This window comes from Triturus cristatus, chromosome 7 (genome assembly GCF_964204655.1).
Source record: "Triturus cristatus chromosome 7, aTriCri1.1, whole genome shotgun sequence".
Classification (NCBI taxonomy): domain Eukaryota; kingdom Metazoa; phylum Chordata; class Amphibia; order Caudata; family Salamandridae; genus Triturus; species Triturus cristatus.
This window is the reverse complement of record NC_140590.1, coordinates 1,020,403,874-1,020,411,467: the sequence shown is the minus strand read 5'-3', so window position 1 is coordinate 1,020,411,467 and position 7,594 is coordinate 1,020,403,874. Positions and strand designations below refer to the sequence as shown.

Sequence of the window (7,594 nt, the reverse complement as noted above, 5' to 3'; positions counted from 1 at the left end):
ATACTGTCGCACAACTTCCTCTGATGTGTCTGTAAAACGTACTTTTTGTCCTGAAGTTTTGTCCTGAATTTTGCCCCTCTGACCTGAATGTTTACACTTATTGACCTGAATTTGCACCCATGCCAGTTGGTCACCCTAACTACCACTGCTTTCTAAAAGGATCTAAATTAAAGAGTCACTTTGTTTTTTCCCTTCTTTATGCTTACTTATCTTCGTAGTATCCAGATTAATGTTACACGAAAATCCATACCACTCATAAGTAAACCCAAGTCTCGTAGATGTGGGGCGTGGTCACGATGGCGGCTGAGACAGATGTTTCAACTTAGGTTCAGTCTAAGCCCGGCCTTATCATCAGGTATCCTGGCTTCCCAAGAAGGCATCGGCATTCTTGGGGGATCCTAGCTCCCCTCGCCTTCAACTAGCTGTGCCCACCACCATCAGTGTCTGTGGAGGGATGTGTAGAGCCCACGGACCCGAGTCGTGTTTGCGGCTGTGAGGGCTGGTGCCATGCCACGGCCACACAATGCTACAGGTCAGCTAATTCCTTTCATCTGATGGTGACCCAGGGGTCGAGGGGCTCTTCTGCAACTCGGAGACCCGCACAGACCGCGGATCCGAGCTCCAACAGCCGGCTGAGATGAGCATAGCTGCCAAGGTTTCAAATTACTATGTGTGACATTTTCATAATATTAGTGTAATTATGAGTGAAATTTCAACAACTATGAGTGACACTTAAATTCCATGCAAAGCAAAGCCCCAGAAATGAGAAGGGCACTAAACTGCTAACCTGATCATACTGTAAAACAAATGGTTTCACCAATACAGCCCCACAGCCAGCGGCTGTCAAAGCTACACACCACTGGCACCGACCAGGCCGGCGGCTCTGCTGACTTAACGCCGCTGGCGCTGAAATTAATTGCACCAGCCTCAGGGTACTAGTGCTATTAATAATTTAAAGTGCATTTTGAAGCACCTCACGGAGCCACTACTTATTTTGTGAGGCGACTCTCGATGAGCAGCAATTGGTATTGGCCACTTCGCCGCAACGACTCCCTCGGCAAACGCCGGCCCGAACATGATTCTATGGTTCAGTAGCAGCAGCATTCGGACAAACTTTGGCCTCTCAAGAACAAACAGCAGGTATGTTTCTCAAGTTGGAAACCTTACACCCAACCAGGATGTCTGGCTTGGACATGTCAAATATATGTCGACATGCACTCTTGTAGAAAGCAAATATTCTAATCTACAAGAGGCCTAGCAGACGCGGTGAAACAGGTGAAGGAGGTGCACGGTTATCAGTCACATGTTCAATCCGTCTGTCGCTCACTTGACTCCACGGCGATATGCGGTTCCACCATTCCATCAAGTCACATTTGCCCAGCGCAACATGATCACTCAGAACTTACCACCAGTTTGCCATAGACAGCGTCGGCCATCGCTGCTTCCGCACCGCTTGGTCAGGGCGCAGATGTGCCTACTCCAGCCCTCAGCCACTATGGCTCTGCCCCCTCTTGCCGTGCTACTGGGCCCTGCGTGAACGCACACCGCCTAGCCCGGCCCGCATCTGGTGTAAGTTACGATTCTGATGCGGTTTTGTTTTGCTTGGAGGGAGCAGTCAGTAGAAAACGGAAGTAAGAGCACAAGAGTTAAAGTCAGTCCAGTAAAATAAGCACAGAGTTAAAGTCAGTCAGTGAAAATCATTCAGTCAGTATTGGGGCTCCTGTGGACTCTCAATTATGCCTGACTTTGCATTTCAGTGCGGTGATGCGGGCCACCACACTGACATGCGTTAGTCTAACACCTGATGCGTGGTACTTGGCAGGGCTGGATGAGCCACATGTGAGTTGAGTGGCCTGGGCTGCACCAGTCATGTTCTATTGCTGCAGGGGCTGCCCCATTACCTGCACTTCCTGAGGGCTCCTCTCGCTGTGGAGGGATCCCCAACATAGCACACTTGCCCCTCATTACTCCAAACATACTTTACAGAGGCGCACTGTGTCCCGAGGAAGGACGTGCTGGATGCGTGGCCTGATGTCGCTTTATGTTCTCTGTTCTAAAGCAGAGGGGTTGAGGTCTGGGGTTCTGTCGTGGTGGCCTATAGTGACGTACACCAACTCAGGGCTATACTGCTGGGCCATAACATGCCGGATGTTGGAGCCTATACCTGATTGGGACACTGCATATGCAGCATAGATCCCCTGCTGCACTTTCACCAAAGACCCCTCATTATTTCCAGACTCATACAAGAGGTTGCCTTTGGCCCATAACATGCTTAATGCTGGAGCCCCCACATGTTTGGGACACTGCACCAGCAGCACAGACCTCCTGCAAGTTGAATGCCTGAGGAAAGTGAACAGTGATTTGGGGGTGGCACACATACTGGAGACTCCTCTGTAACTACAGGTTTATGTCCCACTGCGGGCTTCCCTGAGAGTACTTGGATATTGTTGGTTGATAAAGAGAACCAAACCCCTTTTTTGCTGTGGATCCTCTCAACCTGTCTCTGGTCGGGGTCCCCACTTTCTAGTCTGTGTGGCCACCTATGCAGCTCTTGGTCTGACTTTCTCTGAGATGCTTTGCTGTCGCCTGTGATTGCCCGGATGGAATGCATAAGCAGATTGTGATACCCTAGTCTGGAGATGCCTACATGACCTGGGAGTTGGTGGCTGTGCTTTTCCTTCTACTGGCGCTCAGCAGGCCCCCCCACCTCTGTGGGTTGGTGGCTTGAACTTGAGGACAGGGCCCCTCCGCGTGGTGCTTAGTGTTCCTGTAGAGCACCTGGTGTCCAGTATTCTATGACTGCTGGTGGAGCCTTACCACCTTGGAGCGTTCGCCAGACCCGGCACCTTGAGGGATCGGACGTGCTTTGTTGGCCAATGTGAAGGTGAGCCGGCATCCTGCCCTACGAGCGGCTCCACTGGTGTGCCGCCCGGATCTCCTGGAACTGCCCCATCATGATGAAACCCAAGACGACCAAGACTCCAGCCCTGACAGGAGGGCAGCCTCCTGTCCAGGATACTGAAGGATCAGAGGGGGATGGAATGCACACCATCTTGAAGCCACTTTGGACTGGCATTCTGCTCAATTTGAACGCATTTTGCAGATCATTCTTGATACCAAGACTGCACTTGAATCTAAGATTGATTCAGTATCCTTAAACGTCGGGCTGCTTTGTATGGATCACCACAAGTAGGCCAAGCGAGTGGATGACACTGAATCCGCCTTGACAAGTGTCAGACCTACAGTGCATGACCTGCAATCCCAGGTACAAGAGACATAGTATCCCTGCAGTGCAGAGCAGAGGATGCGGAGGGCCTCTCTGGGCGCAACAATGTGAGAATTGTGGGTTTTCCTCAACGTGCAGAGGGTCCCGATGTAGAACTCTTCCTTGAGCAGCAGTTGTCACAAACGGTGCTAGCTAGGTGCATCCCAAAGTTTTTCTCCATTGAACGTGCCCACCAACTGCCAGGCAGACCCCTGCTGCCGGGGGCACGCCCACACTCGGTGATCGCCCAACTCCTCAATTATAGAGACAGAGATCTCTGTCTCCAGCCTTTTCATACTAAGGATCCCTGTCACCACGAGAACTCTGAAATCACCACCTATAGGGACTACACTGTGGCAGTACAGTGCCGCTGAGCCTCACACACGGCAGTGAAGGCTCAACTGCTTACCTTCGAATTTGCCTATGCCTTGCTGTTTCCTGCCAAACTTTGCATTGTGGATGACGATCAAACCCACTTCTTCTTGACACCTGAGAATGCTTAGACCTGACTCCAATCTAAAGGCCTGGTGGGCGACGCTGTCCCGTCTCAGGATCTTGGGGACTGGCTCACGTCGTGGTGACAAAGACGAAGACCTCGGAGGCCCGCTCCACTCCGACTTGGGTACAGGCGGCCCGTGAACATGCGCAGGCGTTGAGGGGGTTCTACACCATCTTATTAACCCCTTTGAGGCATTGCAATCCGAAAACGCCATGGATACTGTGTCTGACACTGATGACACTGTGGTCTCCACCGGCGATGACGCCCGGGGCCCTTTGGTGGCGCCCCACATGGCTGATGACTTATGATTCTCTCCTGTAGTTTCCTCGTTGGGGTAAGCTGGCTGTATCTTTACATGGGCGGGCACTGATTGCTGACTGGAGGGGACGCGGAGCCAGTGTGGATTGATGGGACTTCTGTATATGGTGCTCGTTATCAAACGATTCACCTCCTTGTCATTCATACCCCTGCTTTATTGTTATAGGCATTTCGTTTGAATGCTTTTTGCTGTATGGCAGAGGATGGGTTTATGTCCCTGCCCACGGGGTGGGGGGGATATTTATTTTATTTATGTTTGTTCTGTTGCCTGAAGTATGGGCTTCCTGCTGTCTGTTGTCCTATCTGCTCGTTGTGCAACTTCTGGCAGGAGGATCACAGAGATTGCTATGTTGATCTCATCGGGCATGTGTCTGTGTTGGACAGCGCTGTGTCTTTTGGCTTGCCTCCCTTTTTGGTGCTTTCATGACCCCACCTAATACTCATGTGACACCCCCAATATACTTTTATGACCTGGAATGTAAGGGGCATGGCTACCCTGGCCATGCACTATCTCACCCACACATATCTCATGTGCCGACATGTGCAGGGGGCGTAGCTTCAGGAAACACACCGAAATAACACAGAGCTCCTTAAACTGCATGTGAAATGGAAGGACCTGGTCTATGGAACCAAGATCTCGGTTTAGTCCAGAGGGGTTCTCATTTGGATTGCCTGGGGGCTCCCCTTGTTTCTGATACCCACTCGGCTGACCCGAAGGACAGGTACGTAGTCAGAGAGGAAATTTAATGGTAGACCCTTGGCGTTGATAGCAATATATGCCCCTAATGCAAATCATCCAATCTTTATGGACGACCTCACATTGCCCTTGCTGCCAAACCCCCATGTTTCTGCCATATGGAGCGGTGACATTAATTGTGTCCTTGATGTGCATGTGGACGGTCCCCCCCACCCCCCAGTTGTCGAGGCAGCATGCCGCAGAATGTCTGCCTACTTGGGCGACTGGCTTACCCATTATGGAGTGTGTGATGTATGGCGTCTCCAACATCCAGAGGTTTGCGAGTACTCCTTCTATTCTCCTGTACTCAGCATACACTCCAGCATTGATTTATTTCTTTGCAGCGCCTCTCTTCTTTCAGCGGTTACACTTACAGAATATTCTGCATGCACCATTTATGACCACTGCCCACTTCTGCTTTCGCTGCACTGGGGCCACGCCTGCCCCAAAATGACGGCCTGGCGGTTGCAGACTGACCGTAGTCAAAAAGAAAGATCTCCCTTGGATCTATGAATATCAACCGTCATTCAAACATACAGATATCACATTAACAGGATGAGATATGGCATCAACGAAGCAAACCAATTACTTGATAGCAAATTTATTTCAAATTAATCAAAAAATGTCACAAAATATACGATGTTGTACACATACATAAAAAAGGTAAGCACTTTACCAAATATTAAAACAAGGGTTAAAACTTTCTTGAAATTAATACGCAGGAAGTGAAATGAATCACCATCAATATACATACAAAAACATAAAATTGGGAAAAAGAAAGAGAACAGGACAAATAATCCTACTCTGACATAGGAAATCGTTAACTAACAAATCAATCAGTTCTGACCACAATATAATTCAACCACAATATATATATGGCACAAAACCATTGTAATTACAGATTTAGAACGGTTTCCTTATATTAGAGCATCGACGCGTTTCGGCAGGCCACAGTTTACAGCCAACACCTTCCTCAGGATTAGTTGCAGATCCCAATTATAATAGATTTAAAATCTGAAACAAATGTACAACAAAATAATATAAGTGACTCCACAAATGCTTTACCTCAAACAGTATTTGGTATACTTCGATGACCCTAACTCATCCCTTGTTCTTAAACATATACAGCACACACACTCTATCATACCATCACTTGTAAATGCTAATATTGTTTATCTGAGTAAGATTTGAAGAAATTCTCACAATACTCTAAAGATGCCTAAATAGAGAAGTCCATTCATGATGTTTTGAAATAGGGACACTCTAACAAGCTATCCTCACTTGACTAGTGAGTTGGGGCAATTATTATTTACTAGACCGTATTTATTTTAGATATCAGACTCACAGTTTTTGAAAATGTCAATGAATCACGATCCTTCTTGTCCAGACCGAGTCCACTACTCAGCACCTACGTTTCATCTAGGATCTGTTTAGGTAACAAGAGGAAAGGCTAGTGTCTTCAAGCAGTTGTAACATTAGTTCTTTGTTTTATGGGCATACTATAAATTTTACCTTATATATTCTTTAAGTTTGTTTATCGTAGTCATTCACACGTACATTGTTTCACAGGTATCCCCATAGGAATAGAGATCGTGCGAATACGTTACCTAATGTGAATTACAAAATGAGTTTATTCGTACTGCATCACAAAAAACTAAGAATCTTAATTGATTAGTCATGATGCAGAAAACTTCATATTTACCAAATACTTGTGCTTAGTACAGACGGATCTTCTATCTTTTTCCGCTGTGTGTATCTCAGTTTAGAGAATTACCATTTACTCTTCCAGAAGATCTCTGAAACAAAGCAAATGCTTGTGTAAACAATATTAACCCACACTAGTTGGATCTTCTATGTTCAACTTCACGTATCGTAGATATAAGGACACCTAGCAAGCATTCTTAAAAACATTGCCCTTGGAACGCTATTTTCAATAGATCAAGTTTGTATTCATAGGTATTCCCCACTACATGTAAGCCAGACTGTTTAGACATGTGTGTGCACCGATATTCTCTCATTAGAGAATATACTCAGATAGAGACGCAACTCACAGAATATCTGCAGAAACTATACTAGCCCACAGTAAATCACATTCCTACCACGCACAAGAACCGATATGGTATTAACCACAGAGGTTTTTAGATCTAACATAGGGGACAACCCACGAACTAACTAATCTCCTCACCCGATATCTTGCAAAAGTCTAAACAAGTCACCGTTTACCTTCAGCAAAGTTCCTTTAGGTAGCTTGAAGTCGGTAAAGGTAAAACTGTCCCAAATCTGGGATCAGGTAACTCCCTGCAAGAAAGAGATCGCAGACATCAGTATGATGGTGCATCTCGGTTCAATCCGCCAACAGTTTCCTAAATGGGCTCCCAATTCACATACCTTATTTGGGTCCGGTAGTTTCCGCAAAGTGGATTCCTTAGATTCAAATGAACAGGGAACCCATACACCAAGTCGATTTAAATACCGGCCAGCGTCCTCAAAACCGGAAGTAAAACAGTCCATCCGGGTTAAAAGGTTAGCACTAGGTACGACTGCAATGATGTAACGCACGAATAATCCGCCATCTTAAAAGTGTTTTTAGAGGAGTTTAAAACGCACACAGAAACTCTTATTTGTCTTTGACGTCTTAGTTTCGAACCTCACCACCCTTGTGTATATAGCCGACATCAAACCTATCAAAAAATAATGTAGTAACGAATCATGCGGTATGTCAATCCTTCCGGATCTAAGAGTCGACACAGAATCCGACTATATAGACACACCATAT

The 7,594-nt window shown here is 46.9% G+C and overlaps 1 long non-coding RNA gene across 2 annotated transcripts in view; it reads right to left on the bottom strand.

The window, feature by feature from the left end:
* Positions 1-5,466: 5,466 nt before the first annotated feature.
* The window catches only part of LOC146811032 (uncharacterized), a 233,128-nt gene continuing 231,000 nt past the window's right edge, over positions 5,467-7,594 (bottom strand). The window contains exon 3 of one of the 2 annotated variants that reach the window (XR_014966672.1): positions 5,467-6,614. This is a non-coding gene — a long non-coding RNA (uncharacterized LOC146811032). The remainder of the gene's footprint in view (positions 6,615-7,594) is intronic. The other variant, XR_014966671.1, reaches the window with a different exon arrangement.